Source organism: Athene noctua, chromosome 3 (assembly GCF_965140245.1).
Source record: "Athene noctua chromosome 3, bAthNoc1.hap1.1, whole genome shotgun sequence".
In the NCBI taxonomy this organism is placed as follows: Eukaryota; Metazoa; Chordata; class Aves; order Strigiformes; family Strigidae; genus Athene; species Athene noctua.
Genome location: NC_134039.1, coordinates 88,616,787 through 88,638,602, shown reverse-complemented (window position 1 = coordinate 88,638,602; position 21,816 = coordinate 88,616,787). Strand labels below are relative to the sequence as shown.

General features: G+C 65.2%; 2 long non-coding RNA genes across 4 annotated transcripts; both read right to left on the bottom strand.

Annotated features, from left to right (window-relative positions):
• Nucleotides 1-1,703: 1,703 nt before the first annotated feature.
• LOC141958776 (uncharacterized) lies at nt 1,704-5,048 on the bottom strand. Of its 3 annotated transcripts, none has more exons than XR_012633334.1 (4): nt 4,964-5,048; nt 3,785-3,901; nt 3,289-3,436; nt 1,704-1,876 (listed from the first exon to the last, which is right to left on the bottom strand). It is a non-coding gene; the product is annotated as an uncharacterized LOC141958776 (long non-coding RNA). The 3 variants fall into 3 exon arrangements; XR_012633335.1 differs by lacking the exon at nt 4,964-5,048 and adding an exon at nt 4,389-4,409; XR_012633333.1 differs by lacking the exon at nt 4,964-5,048 and adding an exon at nt 4,038-4,190 and having other exon boundaries at nt 1,705-1,876.
• Nucleotides 5,049-20,566: 15,518 nt separating this feature from the next.
• Nucleotides 20,567-21,451, bottom strand: LOC141958775 (uncharacterized). Its single transcript, XR_012633332.1, has 3 exons — nt 21,202-21,451; nt 20,949-21,065; nt 20,567-20,600 (listed from the first exon to the last, which is right to left on the bottom strand). It is a non-coding gene; the product is annotated as an uncharacterized LOC141958775 (long non-coding RNA).
• Nucleotides 21,452-21,816: the final 365 nt, after the last annotated feature.

Below are 21,816 nucleotides of genomic sequence, written 5' to 3'. Positions count from 1 at the left end.
AGCATCCCCAGGGAAGGAACAGGCAAGCGCGGCCCCGGTGAGGCCTCTGGGAGAAGGTGAAGCGACTGCCGTTATTACCGTAGATCGCCCCTGGCCGGAGCCCCCCTTCCACAGGGGCTCCTGCGGAGGCGCCAAGGGCCGGCTTGCCGCCATCCCCGCGGGGCTCGGGGGTGACCTGGGGCTACGGGACGGGCTTCAGGGTGAGGTGCGAGACCTGGGGCCAGGACACGGTGCGGGCGAGGCCAGTGCCAGCTCAAGGGGAGCTCTGGCAAGCTGGGGAGGCACCCGGCACCAACCCCCGGGGGACACCCATCTTCTTCCCCTCTGCCTTTGTCCCAGCTCTCGGGTAACTCCCTGGGGCTCCCCCGGCCCGGATCACCTCCAGGAGAGCCGAGGCCTGACACAGCAGGCGGTGTGAAGCTTCCTGCCCCACCGCTGCCGTGTGGCCAGCGGGCAGGAGGGGCCCCCACACCTGCCAAAGGGGCGGGCCGGCCTCGGCCCTCGCCCACCCCCAGGAATCACGCCCAGCAAGCCTCACGCTGCGGCAGCAGGAAGGCGGCTCTGGCGGTGCCGCACACCTGTGCGGGGCCGGCGCTGCAGTCCTGCCCTTCGCGCACCGAGCGCCCGCCGGCAGCGTGACGTGGGGCGGCGGCAGCATTTCCTTACCAGGAGGGGGCACCGAGCGTGGCCGCACCCCCCCACGGGCATCAGAGCATCGCACTGACGTTGCTGGCGGGCGGCAGCGTGGGGCACGGGGCCACCTCTGTGTCGCCCACCGACAGCACCGTGTGGCGTTTGCCAGGCAGCGGCGGTTAGCGCGGGCGAGCGCCACCCCCCGCGCGAGCGGCGGCCGAGCGGCACGTCACTGCGCACACGCTCTCGAGGAACGGGCACGACGCTTGGTGGGGAGCAGCTGGAAGCCCCCGGGAATCCACGTGAAAGCGGCAACAAAACTATCCCTCGTGCTGCGCCACAGGGGCCGCGGCGGTAGCGAGGACTGCGCCGCGCTACGGGCGCCCACGAGCGGTGCAGCTGCCTGGCAGCCGAGTCTGCAGAACCTACAGCTCCTGGCACGCGCTGGCCAACGTGGCACGGCCGCCTGCACGCCAAGCGCTGTAAGACACCGCATCCCAGCGTGACCCAGGGAACCAACGCGGCTGGCCAGAAACCCCACACGCCAGGACCACAGCTCCCGCTGGGTTGCGAGAGGCAGTTTTCTCTGCTTTCTGACCCTGCAGCAACACCGTTGCTCACCCCTCCGAACCCCCACCAATGCACCCAGAAGCCTCACCACCGGCTCGGGGCAGCCCCTGCCACCACCTCCAACACTGCCACCCTGCAGGCACCGCCATCCTCCCCAGGAGCTGCCAGCTGATGGCACGGCTCCACTCACCTTCTCCCTCGGTGCAGCCAGGGCCCAGCAATGCTCAGCGACTGCTCTGCTCCTCCCTTGGTTGACACCGACCCCTCCGACGGCTGCCTTGCTCTTAACAGCAGCACCCGCCCCTCCACCCGGAGCAAGCCCTTTACAGGGAGGGGCCGCTGCCATCAGCCTCACTGCCCACACCTGGGGCCCCTCCAGCCCCAGCCCACAGCTGGAGGCCATCACCCACCCCCACAGAGCATCATCACCCCTCCCAGCCCCTCACCTGGGGCAAAGGAAGCACAAAAGGCAGCCGGCAGCCAGCAAGTGTTTATTCAGTCACACACAGAACAAGTCCCAGAAGGGAGTGAGTCTGCTCCGGGGCTCAGGGCCCCTAATGCTGCCCCTGCCCCTGGCACACCTTGGCGCTTGTTCCCGGAGCCACGCTCCTCAGTCCAGCCGGGAACAGTCAGTCGGTTCCTGGAGCAACAAGCTGCAGGGCAGAGCTGGAAACTGCCAAACATGAGGAGCAAGATGCAGGACACAAGAAGACAGAAGAAAGGTGGCAGCTAGCTGACTAGTACAGGGGTAGAGAGAAAACAAGAGATGAGCAATGGGGCGGTGAGAGGATGGGGACAGGGAACCCAGCGTGGATATGCAGAAAAAAAAGCAGCAGGGAGAGAAGAAAACAGGCAGCAGAAAGAAGGAGGAGGAGCAGGACAGAAACCAACAAAGAAGGACGAGGAGCAGCATAGAGATGCAGAAAAAAAAAAGCTGGGATGGGTGGCACAACAGACATGGAGGGGGAAAAAAAAAAAGGGGGGGAGCAGGGAGCTAGACCAAGCAAGATGGAAGAAAGACCAAAAAGCTCCAGAGAACAGGGCACAGAGGGAGGAAAAAGCAACAACGATGGGGAGTCAGGACAGCAAACCATGGGAAGGAACACAAAACAAATCACATCGCTACATGTGACAGGGCAGAGAAGGAAGAATTAGGAAACAGGGACAGAGACACAGAAAAAAAGAGACCTGGAGCCAAAAACTAATCCTGATGCATACAGAAAGAAGGGGGGTGGGGGTGGGGGGGTGTATTCTAAAACAGGGGAAACAGAGACAGAGAGATGGAGAAAAGACAAAAGCAATAGACGACAAGGCATCGAGAGAGGAATTACTGAATAGTAACAGAGCGCCAGCCAGAAACAGGCCACAAAGCAGCAAAGATCACAGGGGGTACGGGGCACAGAGGAAGGAATTCGCAAACCCGGCACAAGGAGCCAGACAGAGAGAGAGCGAGGCAAAAATTAAATGGTGAAAAGAGACAGACCGCAGGGCAGAGGGAGGAATTGATAAACAGGGACAGGGCACCCGACAGAGCATGATGGAGAACAGGGAAAAAAAAAATAGCAGCAAGCTACAGGGAAGAGGGAGGAATTAAAGACCAGTGACTGGAAGACAGACAGCGACACATGGAGAGAGAGAAGACAAAAGAGCGATGGGCAACAAGATGGATAGGGAGGAAATGAAAAACAGCAGAAGGGAGTCAGCCAGAGAGAAAGACACCGAGGAAAAAGGCCAGACAGTCTATGAGGGACGGAGGTAGGAATGAAAAACGGGGGACAGGGAGCAGGAAAGAGAGAGATGGAGATCGCAGGGAATAGCAGCGGGTGCAGGAAGAAGAAAGGGGCATCAATAGGAACAGGGAGCTGGACAGAGAGGGATGGAGAAAGGCAACAAGAGCGGCAGGGTACAGGGCAGAGAAAGGGAAGACCTACAAGATGGGGACAGGGAGATGCTCCAAGCAAGACGGAAGATACAGGTGAGCAAAAAAAGTTGAGCAGCACCAGAAAGAGAGGAGTCTAGGAGAAAGACAGGGAGGGACCAGGCCACACAAGAGGGATGAGAGGGGCCCAAGAGCTCGGGACTTACTGCAGTTCTCCGCGCTGCCAGGAGAATTTGACAGGTCAGACTCCTCCTTCTGTTTGCCTTCTCCCTTCCTCTTCTACAGCTCCAGGTGCCTGGCTGTCCTCCACTTATGAGAAGATGTAGGTGTCTCACAGCTCTTACGAGATGAGGCCTGCTAGACACAGAACCTCATTCAATCACACACTACGTGCAGGAGTAGGACAGAGGAAAGAGAGAGAAACCGAGAAGTGAGGAGCAGAACGGAAGGATCGAGAGAGAAATGGACTGAGCAGTGATGCAAAAGGTACAGAACAAGCAGTCAGAAGTGCAGACAGAAAAAGAAAAGGGAGCAGCAAGACAAGAGAGAGAAAGTGAGAGAGGAAGGGGGAGCAAGGCAGAAGAAAAGAAAGAAAAGATATAGAGAAGAAGAAAAAAAAAATCACAGCATGGGAAAGAGAAGGGCGGGAAGGGACTGGGACATACAAGGGGGGCGACAGGGCCCCGAGGGCCCGGGACTCACCGCGGCTCTCGCTCCCGGCACTGCCGGGAGAACTGGACAGGTCAGATGCTTCTTTCTCCTTCCTTCCTCCTGCCCCTCCTCTTCTTCTGAAACTCCACTCGCCCGGCTGACCTCCCCCTAAAAGAATACGCGGGTGTCTCTCGGCTCTTACAAGACGTGGCTTCCGACACACGCAGCCTCGCTCGCTCGCTCCGCGGCCGTTCCGCGCCTGGGTCCGGCCCGCTGCGGACTGTGCAGAGGGCTCCTCGCTCACCCGGAGAGGCAGGCGCTCTCCCCCTGCAGGGCGAGGCGGCTGCTGCCCACATGCCCTTGACGTTCTCCTTCCTTCCCTTTCTCCGGCCCCTCCAGCTCCAGCCGCGGCGGCTCCCGCCCCGCTGCCCACGGCCGGGAAGGCTCGGCTCCGCCCGTCCCTTCTGGCCCCCGAGCCGTGAGAAGCGCCAGGCCGGGCAGAGACACCCCACGCCAGCCCGAGCTGGGCGCAGCCGGCGGCATCCCCGGGGCAGGAACGGACACGCGCGGCCCCAGCGCGGCCTCGGGAGGGGGCACGGAGGCGGCAGGGACCCTTATTGCCGCGGACCGGCCCGGCCGCAGCCCCAACACTCACCTCCGCCGCGCACGCGCACTCCCGGGAGACGCCGCGGCCGCGCATGCGCACCCCCGGGCCGGGGGGCACACCGCGTCTCGGGGAGCCGCGGGCAGCCCGCGGGAAACCGCCACAAAACCGCGTCTCGGGCCGCGCCGGTACCGAGGGCTGTGCCGTGCCGCGCGCGCCCGCCAGCGCCGCAGCTGCGGGGAACCGAGAGCGCAGAAACTGCAGCTCCCGGCGTGCCCCGGGGAGCCAACATGGCCGACCGGAAGCCCCCTGCACGTGACTACGGCTCCCGCCGCGCCGCCCGCGCACCCGGAAGCCCGGCCGAGCGCAGCCCCGCGCGGCTCCGGGCAGCGCCGCCGCCGCCCGGCCCCGACGCGGAGCGGCCTCCGCCCCCGGTCCCGCCGCACCTTTCCCCGCAGCCGCCCGGCCCCGCTCCTGCCTCGGCTCGCACCGGCTCCTCCTCCAGCACCGGCCCCGGACAGGGAGGGGTCGCTGCCTGCAGCCTCCCTGCCCGCCCCTGCGGCTCCTCCGGCCCGGCCCACGCTCCCCCCCCCCCCCCCCCCCCCGGTAACTATAGCGACCAGCACCGTTAATAAACGCCGGAGATGCCCGTCACTCCTCCGAGCTCGCGCTCTATGGGCCGCCGGTCCTCCGGTCGCGGGGCCGCCGCCGCGCACGCGCACTCCGGGGGCCGCCCGGCGCAGCCGCACGCCGCAGGTCGCCTCTCCCCGCCGGGGGAACCTTCCCCGGGCAGCGGGAGCAGCCGCTGGACGAGACCGCTCCGGTGCGCGGGCCGACGGGACCGACGCTGCCAAATCTTATAACCCCCCGGAGAGGGAGGAGCTCCGGCACGGCCGCAGCGCAGGGCAGCGCAGTCTCGCCTTGTGACCCAGAACTCAGCGGGGTGACCGAAGTGTCGGTCAGAGCAGCCTCAGGGCTCTTTGGACGGGTGGAAGGGGGAGGAAAGCCTGTGACAACGCGACACGGGAGCGCAGAGTTGTTTTAAGGACGAAACAGCGTAACTTCGGTCCCTGGGAGACCAGTACAGTAACTATTAAAAGCACACGTATTGTTAGATATTTTTCCTAAACTCACATTTATCCAATTTAGTTTTTCAAATCCTGGTGATAGCAGAAATAGTTTTTTAAAAAAACCCAGATAAATCCAGGAACATTTCTGCCCGCGTTCAGCCGCTCTTCTGGAGCGTACGCTAGGAGCTGGAGAACCCGAGCAAGCTGTCTGATTATATTTACGGCAGCTCTGGCCCCGACAGCTCCCCCGTCCGTCCCCTTGCCAGGAACTAGCGCCGCGGCGGCTACAGCTCAGCCCAAAGCCAAACCGACACCGACCTCGGCTCTGGAAAGCGCCACCTCATCTCCCCCCGTTTTGCTGATTAGGGATATCAATTCAACTCAGACACCGGAGTGAAAGGAGCAGGCGTATTTTATTAGAAATAACTAAATAACAGAAGAATATGGAAAACACGCAGTCAGGAAAGACGGAAGAGTGCACTCACACAGATAGGAAAATACAGGGTAACGCATCAAATCCTGACTGCCTGAGAGAGAGGGAACAGCGATTAAAAAAGATCCCTCAGCACCTGCACCCGTTGCCATCACCCAGACCCGCAGGCAGCCCCGGTTACAGCGAGGGTTTGCAGAGCCTTTCCCGGCAAGTGGGAAACCCTACGCGGTGCGTCCACCCGTAGGTGAGGCCTCCAAAGTCGCTGTGAGCGGGTCCACCCTTCTATACCCCAAAATCGGCAAGCCAGAAGAGCTGGCACCTTGGTTTGGAGCGGAAATATCTGGTTTCAATCTCACATTAGATTCCCCCGGAGCCTGGCCAGGGCTCAGGGGAGAAGCTAAGGGAGCTCCTCTGCTTACCCAGGCAGACTAGGTGCAAGGGCTCACGTCAGGCCACAGGGCCAGACTACGGTCTCCACGACCCGGTTATTTCATCCCCACACAAAGAAAGATAAATGTACATTCAAGAGAGCCACGTCTTCCACACCTCTTTCACTAACGATGACATACTGAGTGAGCAGCTTCGGCTCAGGGCCTGTTGTTCAGGCTTCAATACTTCCACTTTTTACATCGGAATAGGTGGTTGGTTATCACTTAGTAAAATACCTGTTAGCACAATGGTTAACAGTTACAAAATACACAGGACTCGTCTACAAGTCAACTCTGGCTTGGCCCTATTGTCCAAGCCTTAGCGCTTCACCCCGAGAGTCCCCTTGCAAGCAGCCAGGACCAACACACGCCGCAAACATTCCAGCGGCTGCCAAAGGTTAAAATCCCACGCGCAGCGCCACGTGGCAGGCAGCGGTTAAAGCCGAGTTGGGCAGAAAAGGAGCTAAATGGGGAACACGCAGTTGGAGAAAGCATCTGATTGAGCACCCCCGGCACTGAACAGATGGGGAAAGGGTGGGCACAAACGCCCTTTTGGGGCAGGGAAGAGGAACGTGCTCCTCCAGAGGCTGAGATCCAGCCGCTTCCTTCCCCGTACAGGTGCGGAAAGAGAAGCACTCAGAGCAGGGGAATCCACCTCCAAAACCCTGCTCCCGACTGCTCTTCCCCCGGCATCCCACGCAGCCTCAAAGGGCGCTGCGGGTGGCTGCAGAGCCCTCCCGCTCCCCACGGCTGGTGCAGCCACATCCAAGTACAGAAAGGAGTTTTGAGAAAACTTCAGGAAGTTGGGTCATCGTCAGGTGGAATGGGAGCAGGTTCTAAAACTGGAGAACTACCAAGAGCCGAGTACTTGCTCACGAGGCAAAGAAAACATCCCCAAAGGGGCAGGGACGCTTGAGGCGACCACAGCCCAGGTGACAGGGAGATCCCCTGCCCAGGAAGGCTTTCTCTCGCCTCTTTGGCGGACCGCTGCCGCTACTCCTCCCGCTCGCTCTTGCCTCGAAGGTCCTTCTGCACGCGGTGGATGTCTCTCCCTTCTCCACGAACAACTGCTGCAAGAGCAGGAGAATGCCATCAGGTCTGAGAGCGACGACGGTCCTGGGTGAGAGCTGGCCACAGCACCACCTGAACACCGGCCGCCCTCACACAGCCCTATACCCCCGCCCCCCCGAAAAAACCTCACAGATCGGCTTTTCTTACCCAATCGGTGCTCCGGTGCTGCCACACGTGGAGTCGAGGCGGGCGCTGGAGCTGGGCTCGGAGTCGGGCACTCTGGGCAAACGGAGCTGGGCATGCAGAGCGGCGGCCACCGAGGCTGCGCCCCTGCTTACAGGGGGCTCGAGCCGCTGCCGGGACTGCAAAGTGCCCGGGACTGCAGGGCACGGGCCAGGCCCCGACTTACAGGGCAGCCCCGGTCCCAAAGGCCCACGAGGCCCCTCCTCTCCGCTACAGGGGCGCCCTGACCCGCACCCCGCTAACAGGGCCGCCACCCCACACAAGGCGCCAGCCAAGCACTATCGAGAGTGCTGGGCGCTGTCTGCCCTGAAGACAGGTGAATCGGCAGCAGCGGCCCTTTCCCAAGAGGTTCTGGGGGCTGGGGAAGCAGAACTTCCCGAGGGGGGTTCCTCATCGCTTGGGAGAAGCTGCCGCGTCACTGCGGAGCAGCTGGTTGCAAGGGGCTGGCGGCTGAGGCCCACCCGTGCTGCCTGTCCCCCTAAATCTCCCCCTGCCCTGCCGTACCCCTGTCCCCTCTCCCTCTATGCTTTAAGCCCCCAGGCCGCCGGGCACCACCAGGTGAGAAAATGGGGTCTGAGGCGGCTCAGGCCGGGGCAGGGGGCAGGAGGGAGGAGGGAGGGCCGGGGGCCAGAGCACGCTGAGGGAAGGTCCCTCAGGCGGCCAGCTTCCCCGTCGTCCAGGCAGAGGAGCTGGCGCCCGACCGCGCCGTCCTTCCAGGCACCTGCTCCCGGAGAAGGAAGAAGCATCCGTGGCCTGCGGAAGAAACTACGAGGCGAGGGCAAGCGAGAGGAGGAGCGGCACGCTGAAACCGGGGAAAGAGAAAGGGGCTGCGGGCAAAGGGCCCTCCCTGTCACCACGGCTGCTGTGGGACAAGAGCATCCTGGGCGCTTTTGGGAGGGTCTCGAGGACTCTGGGGCAGGTACTTGGCTCAGGGCCGTTCCCTGCGTTTCTAGAGGCTACCGCGGTTCTCGGTGAAGGGGACACAACTGCCGAGCCTTTGCCCTCGAAGGCCGGGGGCCGCAGACGCCCGCTCGCTACCCGCTCCTCCTGCCGAGGGCGGGGGACGGGCACAACCCTGCTTACAGGGCCGTCGGGTCAGAGGGCTCCACGGCTCGTGGCACTCGCCCCGAGTACGGGGCCGGCACGCTGGCAGGTCGCCAGCAGGACAGGCAGCCACCCAGGCCCAGAGAGCGGGCGGGTCACGCGTCGGCCGTGCTACGACCGCGCGGCTTGGCTCCGTCCTTGGAAAGGAGGGGCCAGCCGGGACTCGCCCTCCGCTCGCGGGCTCAGCGGGGACCGACCCCCTGTTGCTGCACAGAGCCCCTCTTTCCCTCCCGGGAAGTTTAAGCTAAGTACGCTGCAGCGATTTCAACAGGGGCCTAAACAAGAAGCTCCTTCACTCGCTCACTCGCACCGACGCGGACACAGGCAGGCACACGGACACGGACAGGGGGAAAGAAAACTTCCCAGGAGAGAGAGCGAGCTCTGTGCAGCCAATGTCTGGGGAGCCGTCCCCTCCCGCGAGCAAGAGAGCAGAGCCTCGGACCTGCCCCCCCGGACGCACGGAGCCCAGAGGGACTCAACGTGCCACGGGCCTTCGCGGGGGACCAAGGGACAAGTGCCGCGACGCGCCCCGACTCCAGGGGGTCACGCTGGCCAGGCCGCCAGCAGGCAGAAAGCCGCCAGGGCCGGGGAAACAGCCCTCCCCTGCCTACAGGGCGGGCTTGGGGGCCAGAGAGCCCCATTTGCCCCTCGGTGCGGGGACGGTGCCGCTCTCTCCTTACAGGGTCACCCCTCTCTCCGGGCAGCCAAACCGTCGGGGCAAGGGGGCAAAAGGCCAGAGACCCGAGCCCTGCTTACAGGGAGGTCACCCGGCGCAGCGCCGGCCAGGACACCAAAGGTGCCGGCAACGGTGCCGTGGGGAGGCCCCTTTGCCCTGAGCTCCCGCCTCTCCCCCCAGCCCTCTCTTCAGCCCGCCGCTCCTCCTCTCCCTCGCTCTGGCCTCGCAGCTCCTTCACGATGCCTTGTCTTGCTTCTCGAGGAGCTGGTGCTCGGAAGGAAGGCGCTGCCAGGCGCCACCTCCCCCACCCGGAGGACAGAGCAGAGACCCCGGCCCCGCTGCCAGGCCCCCCCCCGTGCCCAAGTTACAGGCCGGCCGGCCTGGCTGCGGCTCACCACCACGGCGCGCTTTAGGAGCTCCGCTTCCCGCCCCGGCCGCAGAGACGGCGCCGCTCACCCCCCTTAGAGGGTTGCCACCTGCCCGGCAGCCTGACCACGGGGTGACGTGGCAAAAGGCCGGCAAAAACCCAAAGACCCGAGCCCTGCTTACAGGGGGGTCACCCGGCACAAAGCCGGCCAGGGCACCGAAGGTCCTGGCGACACGCTGGTGCGACCACAGCCCCGGTGACGGGGAGGTCCCTTTGCCCAGAGCGCCCTTCTCCTGCCTCCTCTTGCTGCCCAGATTTCCTCCGCTCTTGGCCTGCAGCGGTACAGGACGGAGACCTCCACGCTGCTCCGCCGCCTGCTGCAAGGGCAGGAGGATGCCGTCAGGTCCGAGAGCGATGCTGGTCCCCGGCGAGAGCTGGCCACAGCACCACCCGAACCCCGGCCGCCCTCCCACCACCCACCCCGCGAAAAAACCTCGCAGATCGGCTTTCCTCACCCAGTCGGTGCTCCAGTGCTTCGTGCAGGGACCGTGACAGGCTCTCATCTGCAATGGGCTCCTGGCAGCGTCCGGCGGCTCCTGGCAGCGTCCGTCAGGGCCTGGACCCTCCTCAGCCCCTGAGGTGATGGCGGTCCCTCCTCATGCAGCTCCAGTCCCCCCCCATGCGCCCTGACGCAGGTCTGCTGCCCCTCCTAGGCGACGGCACTGGCCCCCCACCCTGCAGCAGCTTTGATCCCCTGCCAAGGTGGCTCCAATCCCTCGGCCCCGAGTCGATCCATTTCTTGCTGAGGCAGCGCCGACTTGCGCTCCCCTTTCCCTCAGGCGGCCGCTCTGCCCCTCACAGCGGCGCTTTGCCCAGAGCGCGCTTCTCTTTCTTCCGCTTGCTGCCCAGACTTCCTTCGCTGCTCCTCCTGCTAACCCTTGCCTTGCACGGCCTTCCGCATGCGGTGGATGTCTCTCCCTTCTCCACCACCAAGTGCTGCAAGAGCAGGAGGGTGCCGTCAGGCCTGAGAGGGACGACGGTCCCCGGCGAGAGCCTGACACGGCACCACCCGAACCCTGGCCGCCCTCCCACACCACTATTCCTCTATACCCCCCCCCCAAAAAAAACCCTCACAGATCGGCTTTTCTTACCCAATCGGTGCTCCGGTGCTGCCACACGTGGAGTCGCGGCGGGCGCTGGAGCTGGGCTCGGAGTCGGGCACTCTGGGCAAATGGAGCTGGGCATGCAAAACGGCGGCCACCGAGGCTGCGCCCCTGCTTACAGGGGGCTCGAGCCGCTGCCGGGACTGCAAAGTGCCCGGGACTGCAGGGCACGGGCCAGGCCCCGACTTACAGGGCAGCCCCGGTCCCAAAGGCCCACGAGGCCCCTCCTCTCCGCTACAGGGGCGCCCTGACCCGCACCCCGCTAACAGGGCCGCCGCCCCACACAAGGCGCCAGCCAAGCACTATCGAGAGTGCTGGGCGCTGTCTGCCCTGAAGGCAGGTGAATCGGCAGCAGCGGCCCTTTCCCAAGAGGTTCTGGGGGCTGGGGAAGCAGAACTTCCCGAGGGGGGTTCCTCATCGCTTGGGAGAAGCTGCCGCGTCACTGCGGAGCAGCTGGTTGCAAGGGGCTGGCGGCTGAGGCCCACCCGTGCTGCCTGTCCCCCTAAATCTCCCCCTGCCCTGCCGTACCCCTGTCCCCTCTCCCTCTATGCTTTAAGCCCCCAGGCCGCCGGGCACCACCAGGTGAGAAAATGGGGCCTGAGGCGGCTCAGGCCGGGGCAGGGGGCAGGAGGGAGGAGGGAGGGCCGGGGGCCAGAGCACGCTGAGGGAAGGTCCCTCAGGCGGCCAGCTTCCCCGTCGTCCAGGCAGAGGAGCTGGCGCCCGACCGCGCCGTCCTTCCAGGCACCTGCTGCCGGAGAAGGAAGAAGGAAGAGGCATCCGTGGCCTGCGGAAGAAACTACGAGGCGAGGGCAAGCGAGAGGAGGAGCGGCACGCTGAAACTGGGGAAAGAGAAAGGGGCTGCGGGCAAAGGGCCCTCCCTGTCACCACGGCTGCTGTGGGACAAGAGCGTCCTGGGCAACTCTGGGAGGGTCTCGAGGACTCTGGGGCAGGTACTTGGCTCAGGGCCGTTCCCTGCGTTTCTAGAGGCTACCGCGGTTCTCGGTGAAGGGGACACAACTGCCGAGCCTTTGCCCTCGAAGGCCGGGGGCCGCAGACGCCCGCTCGCTACCCGCTCCTCCTGCCGAGGGCGGGGGACGGGCACAACCCTGCTTACAGGGCCGTCGGGTCAGAGGGCTCCACGGCTCGTGGCACTCGCCCCGAGTACGGGGCCGGCACGCTGGCAGGTCGCCAGCAGGACAGGCAGCCACCCAGGCCCAGAGAGCGGGCGGGTCACGCGTCGGCCGTGCTACGACCGCGCGGCTTGGCTCCGTCCTTGGAAAGGAGGGGCCAGCCGGGACTCGCCCTCCGCTCGCGGGCTCAGCGGGGACCGACCCCCTGTTGCTGCACAGAGCCCCTCTTTCCCTCCCGGGAAGTTTAAGCTAAGTACGCTGCAGCGATTTCAACAGGGGCCTAAACAAGAAGCTCCTTCACTCGCTCACTCGCACCGACGCGGACACAGGCAGGCACACGGACACGGACAGGGGGAAAGAAAACTTCCCAGGAGAGAGAGCGAGCTCTGTGCAGCCAATGTCTGGGGAGCCATCCCCTCCCGCGAGCAAGAGAGCAGAGCCTCGGACCTGTCCCCCCGGACGCACGGAGCCCAGAGGGACTCAACGTGCCACGGGGCTTCGCGGGGGACCAAGGGACAAGTGCCGCGACGCGCCCCGACTCCAGGGGGTCACGCTGGCCAGGCCGCCAGCAGGCAGAAAGCCGCCAGGGCCGGGGAAACAGCCCTCCCCTGCCTACAGGGTGGGCTTGGGGGCCAGAGAGCCCCATTTGCCCCTCGGTGCGGGGACGGTGCCGCTCTCTCCTTACAGGGTCACCCCTCTCTCCGGGCAGCCAAACCGTCGGGGCAAGGGGGCAAAAGGCCAGAGACCCGAGCCCTGCTTACAGGGAGGTCACCCGGCGCAGCGCCAGCCAGGACACCAAAGGTGCCGGCAACGGTGCCGTGGGGAGGCCCCTTTGCCCTGAGCTCCCGCCTCTCCCCCCAGCCCTCTCTTCAGCCCGCCGCTCCTCCTCTCCCTCGCTCTGGCCTCGCAGCTCCTTCACGATGCCTTGTCTTGCTTCTCGAGGAGCTGGTGCTCAGAAGGAAGGCGCAGCCAGGCGCCAGCTCCCCCACCCGGAGGACAGAGCAGAGGCCCCGGCCCCGCTGCCAGGCCCCCCCCCGCGCCCAAGTTACAGGCCGGCCGGCCTGGCTGCGGCTCACCACCACGGCGCGCTTCAGGAGCTCCGCTTCCCGCCCCGGCCGCAGAGACGGCGCCGCTCACCCCCCTTAGAGGGTTGCCACCTGCCCGGCAGCCTGACCACGGGGTGACGTGGCAAAAGGCCAGCAAAAACCCAAAGACCCGAGCCCTGCTTACAGGGGGGTCACCCGGCACAAAGCCGGCCAGGGCACCAAAGGTCCTGGCGACACGCTGGTGCGACCACAGCCCCGGTGACAGGGAGGTCCCTTTGCCCAGAGCGCCCTTCTCCTTCCTCCTCTTGCTGCCCAGACTTCCTCCGCGCCTCGTCCCACTCCCTCTTGGCCTGCAGCGGTACAGGACGGAGACCTCCACGCCGCTCCGCCGCCTGCTGCAAGGGCAGGAGGATGCCGTCAGGTCCGAGAGCGATGCTGGTCCCCGGCGAGAGCTGGCCACAGCACCACCCGAACCCCGGCCGCCCTCCCAACACCACCACCATCCCCCCTCCTTGCGAAAAAGACTCACAGATTGGCTTTCCTCACCCAGTCCATGCTCCAGCACTTCCTGCAGGGATGTCTACGACGGGCGCTTTTCTCCTCCGGGCTCCTGGCCGCGTTCAGCGAGGCTTGGACCCTCCACCGCCCCTGAGGCGATGGCCGTCCCTCCTCAGGCAGCTCCAGTCCCCTCTCACCGGTCCTGAGGAAGCTCCGCTCCCCCACCCCCCGCCGTTGACGACACTCCCCCCCCCAGGGTGATGACACCACCCCACTTCCCCCCACCAGGCGACGACACTGCTCCCCCCCCACACACAGACACAGAGGCGACGACACTGCTCTCCCCCCCCCCCCCCCGCCGAGGCGACGACACTGCTCCCCCCCCCTCCCCCGCCGAGGCGACGACACTGCTCCCCCCCCTCCCCCGCCGAGGCGACGACACTGCTCCCCCCCCCCTCCCCCGCCGAGGCGACGACACTGCTCCCCCCCCCCTCCCCCGCCGAGGCGACGACACTGCTCCCCCCCCCTCCCCCGCCGAGGCGACGACACTGCTTCCCCCCCCCCCCCCCCCCGCCGAGGCGACGACACTGCTCCCCCCCCCCGCCGAGGCGACGACACCGACCCCCTCTCCAAGGCGGCTCCCGTCCCGTCCCCCCCCCCCCCGTTCCCAAGTCGATCCGGTACTTCCCCAGGCAGGTTCGACTCCTGCTCGCCCCTTCCCCGGGCAGGTCCCCCTCAGGCGACCGCTCCGCCCCTCACAGCGGCGCTTTGTTCAGAGCGCCCTTCTCTTTCCTCTTGCTGCCCAGACTTCCTCCGCTGCTCCTCCCGCTCGCTCTTGCCTCGCAGGTCCTTCCACACGCAGTGGACATCTCTCCCTTCTCCGCCACCAGCTGCTGCAAGGGCAGGAGTGTGCCGTCAGGTCTGAGAAGGACGCCGGTCCCCGGCGAGAAGTGCCCACAGCACCACCCGAACCCCGGCCGCCCTCCAACCCCCCCTTCCCCCCCGAAAAAAACCTCACAGATCGGCTTTTCTCACCAGAGCCGCTGCTCCAGCACTTCCTGCAGGGACGACCGCGCCGGGCACTCGTCTGCTCCAGGCACCTTGCCGCGCCTGGCGGGTCCAGGACTCTCCTGAGCCCCTCAGACAATGGCGCTCGCCCCCGCACAGGCGACTCGGGTCCACCCCCGCCCGCCCCGAGCCGAGCCGAGCCGATGAGGTCCCCGCCGAGGCGGCGCCGATCGCCGAGCAGCCTTTTCCGGGGGCGCCGCTCCCGCTCCTCTCAGGCGGCCGCGCGGCGCCTCACTGCTGCGCGCGCCGTTCCCGCCCTTCGCCTCAGGCGAAAGCTCCGCCCCTCACGTCGGCGCGCGGCGTTCCCGCCCGCCGAAAGCGTCGGGGGCGTGCCGAAAGCGTCGGGGGCGTGCCGAAAGCGTCGGGGGCGTGCCGAAAGCGTCGGGGGCGTGCCGAAAGCGTCGGGGGCGTGCCGAAAGCGTCGGGGGCGTGCCGAAAGCGTCGGGGGCGTGCCGAAAGCGTCGGGGGCGTGCCGAAAGCGTCGGGGGCGTGCCGAAAGCGTCGGGGGCGTGCCGAAAGCGTCGGGGGCGTGCCGAAAGCGTCGGGGGCGTGCCGAAAGCGTCGGGGGCGTGCCGAAAGCGTCGGGGGCGTGCCGAAAGCGTCGGGGGCGTGCCGAAAGCGTCGGGGGCGTGCCGAAAGCGTCGGGGGCGTGCCGAAAGCGTCGGGGGCGTGCCGAAAGCGTCGGGGGCGTGCCGAAAGCGTCGGGGGCGTGCCGAAAGCGTCGGGGGCGTGCCGAAAGCGTCGGGGGCGTGCCGAAAGCGTCGGGGGCGTGCCGAAAGCGTCGGGGGCGTGCCGAAAGCGTCGGGGGCGTGCCGAAAGCGTCGGGGGCGTGCCGAAAGCGTCGGGGGCGTGCCGAAAGCGTCGGGGGCGTGCCGAAAGCGTCGGGGGCGTGCCGAAAGCGTCGGGGGCGTGCCGAAAGCGTCGGGGGCGTGCCGAAAGCGTCGGGGGCGTGCCGAAAGCGCCGGGGGCGTGCCGAAAGCGCCGGGGGCGTGCCGAAAGCGCCGGGGGCGTGCCGAAAGCGCCGGGGGCGTGCCGAAAGCGCCGGGGGCGTGCCGAAAGCGCCGGGGGCGTGCCGAAAGCGCCGGGGGCGTGCCGAAAGCGCCGGGGGCGTGCCGAAAGCGCCGGGGGCGTGCCGAAAGCGCCGGGGGCGTGCCGAAAGCGCCGGGGGCGTGCCGAAAGCGCCGGGGGCGTGCCGAAAGCGCCGGGGGCGTGCCGAAAGCGCCGGGGGCGTGCCGAAAGCGCCGGGGGCGTGCCGAAAGCGCCGGGGGCGTGCCGAAAGCGCCGGGGGCGTGCCGAAAGCGCCGGGGGCGTGCCGAAAGCGCCGGGGGCGTGCCGAAAGCGCCGGGGGCGTGCCGAAAGCGCCGGGGGCGTGCCGAAAGCGCCGGGGGCGTGCCGAAAGCGCCGGGGGCGTGCCGAAAGCGCCGGGGGCGTGCCGAAAGCGCCGGGGGCGTGCCGAAAGCGCCGGGGGCGTGCCGAAAGCGCCGGGGGCGTGCCGAAAGCGCCGGGGGCGTGCCGAAAGCGCCGGGGGCGTGCCGAAAGCGCCGGGGGCGTGCCGAAAGCGCCGGGGGCGTGCCGAAAGCGCCGGGGGCGTGCCGAAAGCGCCGGGGGCGTGCCGAAAGCCGAGATACAGGAGCAGGGGCGGCCTGAGCTCGGGCACAGCGTAGAGGCGGGATTACCAGGAGGGAGGGAAATGGGCAGGCAGGCACATGGAGCGGCAGACAGGCTCGCCGAGGATAACAATGCCTGGGAACTGGCCAGAGAAAGCTGTGGGCAAAAAGAGACCCCAAAGCCGATCTGAAACAAGAACTGAACAAGGAAAATAACAGCGTTAGGTTACAGGAGAGAAAGGGAGGATGAAACAAAGGAAGGAGAGAGAGCAGGACCAAGCATCTGGAAGAAAGAAAAAGGGAGAGCTAGAAGAAGACACAAGAGGGAGTGGGAGCAGGAACGAACGAGAGCAGAAGTACAGGGAAGAAAAAAACAACAAAAATCATAGCAGCATGGGATAGAGAGGGGGCCAGGGGACAGCCCAAAACGTCCAAGAGGGGCAACAGGGCCCGAGGGTCCGCGACTCACCGCAGCTGTCGCTCTCAGTGCTGCCAGGAAAAATTTGCCGATTCAGACCCTTCTTTCTCCTTCTCTCCTCCCTTCCTTTTCTGGAGGTGCAGTCGCTCAGCTGCCCTCCACCTCAAAGAACACGCGGGTGTCTCTCGGCTCTTACAAAACGCAGCTTCCTGCACGTGTGGCCTCGCTCGCACGCTGCGCTGCCGTACCGCGCTCTGGGTGACGCGCACGGACCCTGATCGCACGCTGGCGGTCCGGCCCGCTGCGGACTGTACAGAGGGCTCCTGCCTCGCCCAGAGAGGCAGGCTCTCTCTTCCTGCAGTGGAAGGCAGCTGCTGCCCACATGCCCTTGATTTTCTTCTTTCCCTTTCTCAGGCCTCTCCAGCTTCAGCTGTGACAGCTCCTGTCCACAGCCAGAAAACATCCCAGGGGCCTGTCCCTTCTCACCTCTCTGCTGCGAGGAGCACAAGGGCAGGCAGAGAACCCCACACAGTTCTGAAGTGGGTCCAGTCGACAGCATCCCCAGGGAAGGAACAGGCAAGCGCGGCCCCGGTGAGGCCTCTGGGAGAAGGTGAAGCGACTGCCGTTATTACCGTAGATCGCCCCTGGCCGGAGCCCCCCTTCCACAGGGGCTCCTGCGGAGGCGCCAAGGGCCGGCTTGCCGCCATCCCCGCGGGGCTCGGGGGTGACCTGGGGCTACGGGACGGGCTTCAGGGTGAGGTGCGAGACCTGGGGCCAGGACACGGTGCGGGCGAGGCCAGTGCCAGCTCAAGGGGAGCTCTGGCAAGCTGGGGAGGCACCCGGCACCAACCCCCGGGGGACACCCATCTTCTTCCCCTCTGCCTTTGTCCCAGCTCTCGGGTAACTCCCTGGGGCTCCCCCGGCCCGGATCACCTCCAGGAGAGCCGAGGCCTGACACAGCAGGCGGTGTGAAGCTTCCTGCCCCACCGCTGCCGTGTGGCCAGCGGGCAGGAGGGGCCCCCACACCTGCCAAAGGGGCGGGCCGGCCTCACCGGCGGCCTCGGCCCTCGCCCACCCCCAGGAATCACGCCCAGCAAGCCTCACGCTGCGGCAGCAGGAAGGCGGCTCTGGCGGTGCCGCACACCTGTGCGGGGCCGGCGCTGCAGTCCTGCCCTTCGCGCACCGAGCGCCCGCCGGCAGCGTGACGTGGGGCGGCGGCGGCATTTCCTTACCAGGAGGGGGCACCGAGCGTGGCCGCACCCCCCCCACGGGCATCGGAGCATCGCACTGACGTTGCTGGCGGGCGGCAGCGTGGGCACGGGGCCACCTCTGTGTCGCCCACCGACAGCACCGTGTGGCGTTTGCCAGGCAGCGGCGGTGAGCGCGGGCGAGCGCCACCCCCCGCGCGAGCGGCGGCCGAGCGGCACGTCACTGCGCACACGCTCTCGAGGAACGGGCACGACGCTTGGTGGGGAGCAGCTGGAAGCCCCCGGGAATCCACGTGAAAGCGGCAACAAAACTATCCCTCGTGCTGCGCCACAGGGGCCGCGGCGGTAGCGAGGACTGCGCCGCGCTACGGGCGCCCACGAGCGGTGCGGCTGCCTGGCAGCCGAGTCTGCAGAACCTACAGCTCCTGGCACGCGCTGGCCAACGTGGCACGGCCGCCTGCACGCCAAGCGCTGTAAGACCCCGCATCCCAGCGTGACCCAGGGAACCAACGCGGCTGGCCAGAAACCCCACACGCCAGGACCACAGCTCCCGCTGGGTTGCGAGAGGCAGTTTTCTCTGCTTTCTGACCCTGCAGCAACACCGTTGCTCACCCCTCCGAACCCCCACCAATGCACCCAGAAGCCTCACCACCGGCTCGGGGCAGCCCCTGCCACCACCTCCAACACTGCCACCCTGCAGGCACCGCCATCCTCCCCAGGAGCTGCCAGCTGATGGCACGGCTCCACTCACCTTCTCCCTCGGTGCAGCCAGGGCCCAGCAATGCTCAGCGACTGCTCTGCTCCTCCCTTGGTTGACACCGACCCCTCCGACGGCTGCCTTGCTCTTAACAGCAGCACCCGCCCCTCCACCCGGAGCAAGCCCTTTACAGGGAGGGGCCGCTGCCATCAGCCTCACTGCCCACACCTGGGGCCCCTCCAGCCCCAGCCCACAGCTGGAGGCCATCACCCACCCCCACAGAGCATCATCACCCCTCCCAGCCCCTCACCTGGGGCAAAGGAAGCACAAAAGGCAGCCGGCAGCCAGCAAGTGTTTATTCAGTCACACACAGAACAAGTCCCAGAAGGGAGTGAGTCTGCTCCGGGGCTCAGGGCCCCTAATGCTGCCCCTGCCCCTGGCACACCTTGGCGCTTGTTCCCGGAGCCACGCTCCTCAGTCCAGCCGGGAACAGTCAGTCGGTTCCTGGAGCAACAAGCTGCAGGGCAGAGCTGGAAACTGCCAAACATGAGGAGAAAGATGCAGGACACAAGAAGACAGAAGAAAGGTGGCAGCTAGCTGACTAGTACAGGGGTAGAGAGAAAACAAGAGATGAGCAATGGGGCGGTGAGAGGATGGGGACAGGGAACCCAGCGTGGATATGCAGAAAAAAAAGCAGCAGGGAGAGAAGAAAACAGGCAGCAGAAAGAAGGAGGAGGAGCAGGACAGAAACCAACAAAGAAGGACGAGGAGCAGCATAGAGATGCAGAAAAAAAAAAGCTGGGATGGGTGGCACAACAGACGTGGAGGGGAAAAAAAAAAGGGGGGGGAGCAGGGAGCTAGACCAAGCAAGATGGAAGAAAGACCAAAAAGCTCCAGAGAACAGGGCACAGAGGGAGGAAAAAGCAACAGCGATGGGGAGTCAGGACAGCAAACCATGGGAAGGAACACAAAACAAATCACATCGCTACATGTGACAGGGCAGAGAAGGAAGAATTAGGAAACAGGGACAGAGACACAGAAAAAAAGAGACCTGGAGCCAAAAACTAATCCTGATGCATACAGAAAGAAGGGGGGTGGGGGTGGGGGGGTGTATTCTAAAACAGGGGAAACAGAGACAGAGAGATGGAGAAAAGACAAAAGCAACAGACTACAAGGCATCGAGAGAGGAATTACTGAATAGTAACAGAGCGCCAGCCAGAAACAGGCCACAAAGCAGCAAAGATCACAGGGGGTACGGGGCACAGAGGAAGGAATTCACAGACCCGGCACAAGGAGCCAGACAGAGAGAGAGCGAGGCAAAAATTAAATGGTGAAAAGAGACAGACCGCAGGGCAGAGGGAGGAATTGATAAACAGGGACAGGGCACCCGACAGAGCATGATGGAGAACAGGGAAAAAAAAAATAGCAGCAAGCTACAGGGAAGAGGGAGGAATTAAAGAACAGTGACTGGAAGACAGACAGCGACACATGGAGAGAGAGAAGACAAAAGAGCGATGGGCAACAAGATGGATAGGGAGGAAATGAAAAACAGCAGAAGGGAGTCAGCCAGAGAGAAAGACACCGAGGAAAAAGGCCAGACAGTCTATGAGGGACGGAGGTAGGAATGAAAAACGGGGGACAGGGAGCAGGAAAGAGAGAGATGGAGATCGCAGGGAACAGCAGCGGGTGCAGGAAGAAGAAAGGGGCATCAATAGGAACAGGGAGCTGGACAGAGAGGGATGGAGAAAGGCAACAAGAGCGGCAGGGTACAGGGCAGAGAAAGGGAAGACCTACAAGATGGGGACAGGGAGATGCTCCAAGCAAGACGGAAGATACAGGTGAGCAAAAAAAGTTGAGCAGCACCAGAAAGAGAGGAGTCTAGGAGAAAGACAGGGAGGGACCAGGCCACACAAGAGGGATGAGAGGGGCCCAAGAGCTCGGGACTTACTGCAGTTCTCCGTGCTGCCAGGAGAATTTGACAGGTCAGACTCCTCCTTCTGTTTGCCTTCTCCCTTCCTCTTCTACAGCTCCAGGTGCCTGGCTGTCCTCCACTTATGAGAATATGTAGGTGTCTCACAGCTCTTACGAGATGAGGCCTGCTAGACACAGAACCTCATTCAATCACACACTACGTGCAGGAGTAGGACAGAGGAAAGAGAGAGAAACCGAGAAGTGAGGAGCAGAACGGAAGGATCGAGAGAGAAATGGACTGAGGAGTGATGCAAAAGGTACAGAACAAGCAGTCAGAAGTGCAGACAGAAAAAGAAAAGGGAGCAGCAAGACAAGAGAGAGAAAGTGAGAGAGGAAGGGGGAGCAAGGCAGAAGAAAAGAAAGAAAAGATATAGAGAAGAAGAAAAAAAAAATCACAGCATGGGAAAGAGAAGGGCGGGAAGGGACTGGGACATACAAGGGGGGCGACAGGGCCCCGAGGGCCCGGGACTCACCGCGGCTCTCGCTCCCGGCACTGCCGGGAGAACTGGACAGGTCAGATGCTTCTTTCTCCTTCCTTCCTCCTGCCCCTCCTCTTCTTCTGAAACTCCACTCGCCCGGCTGACCTCCCCCTAAAAGAATACGCGGGTGTCTCTCGGCTCTTACAAGACGTGGCTTCCGACACACGCAGCCTCGCTCGCTCGCTCCGCGGCCGTTCCGCGCCTGGGTCCGGCCCGCTGCGGACTGTGCAGAGGGCTCCTCGCTCACCCGGAGAGGCAGGCGCTCTCCCCCTGCAGGGCGAGGCGGCTGCTGCCCACATGCCCTTGACGTTCTCCTTCCTTCCCTTTCTCCGGCCCCTCCAGCTCCAGCCGCGGCGGCTCCCGCCCCGCTGCCCACGGCCGGGAAGGCTCGGCTCCGCCCGTCCCTTCTGGCCCCCGAGCCGTGAGGAGCGCCAGGCCGGGCAGAGACACCCCACGCCAGCCCGAGCTGGGCGCAGCCGGCGGCATCCCCGGGGCAGGAACGGACACGCGCGGCCCCAGCGCGGCCTCGGGAGGGGGCACGGAGGCGGCAGGGACCCTTATTGCCGCGGACCGGCCCGGCCGCAGCCCCAACGCTCACCTCCGCCGCGCACGCGCACTCCCGGGAGACGCCGCGGCCGCGCATGCGCACCCCCGGGCCGGGGGGCACACCGCGTCTCGGGGAGCCGCGGGCAGCCCGCGGGAAACCGCCACAAAACCGCGTCTCGGGCCGCGCCGCGGGGCCGCGCCGGTACCGAGGGCTGTGCCGTGCCGCGCGCGCCCGCCAGCGCCGCGGCTGCGGGGAACCGAGAGCGCAGAAACTGCAGCTCCCGGCGTGCCCCGGGGAGCCAACATGGCCGACCGG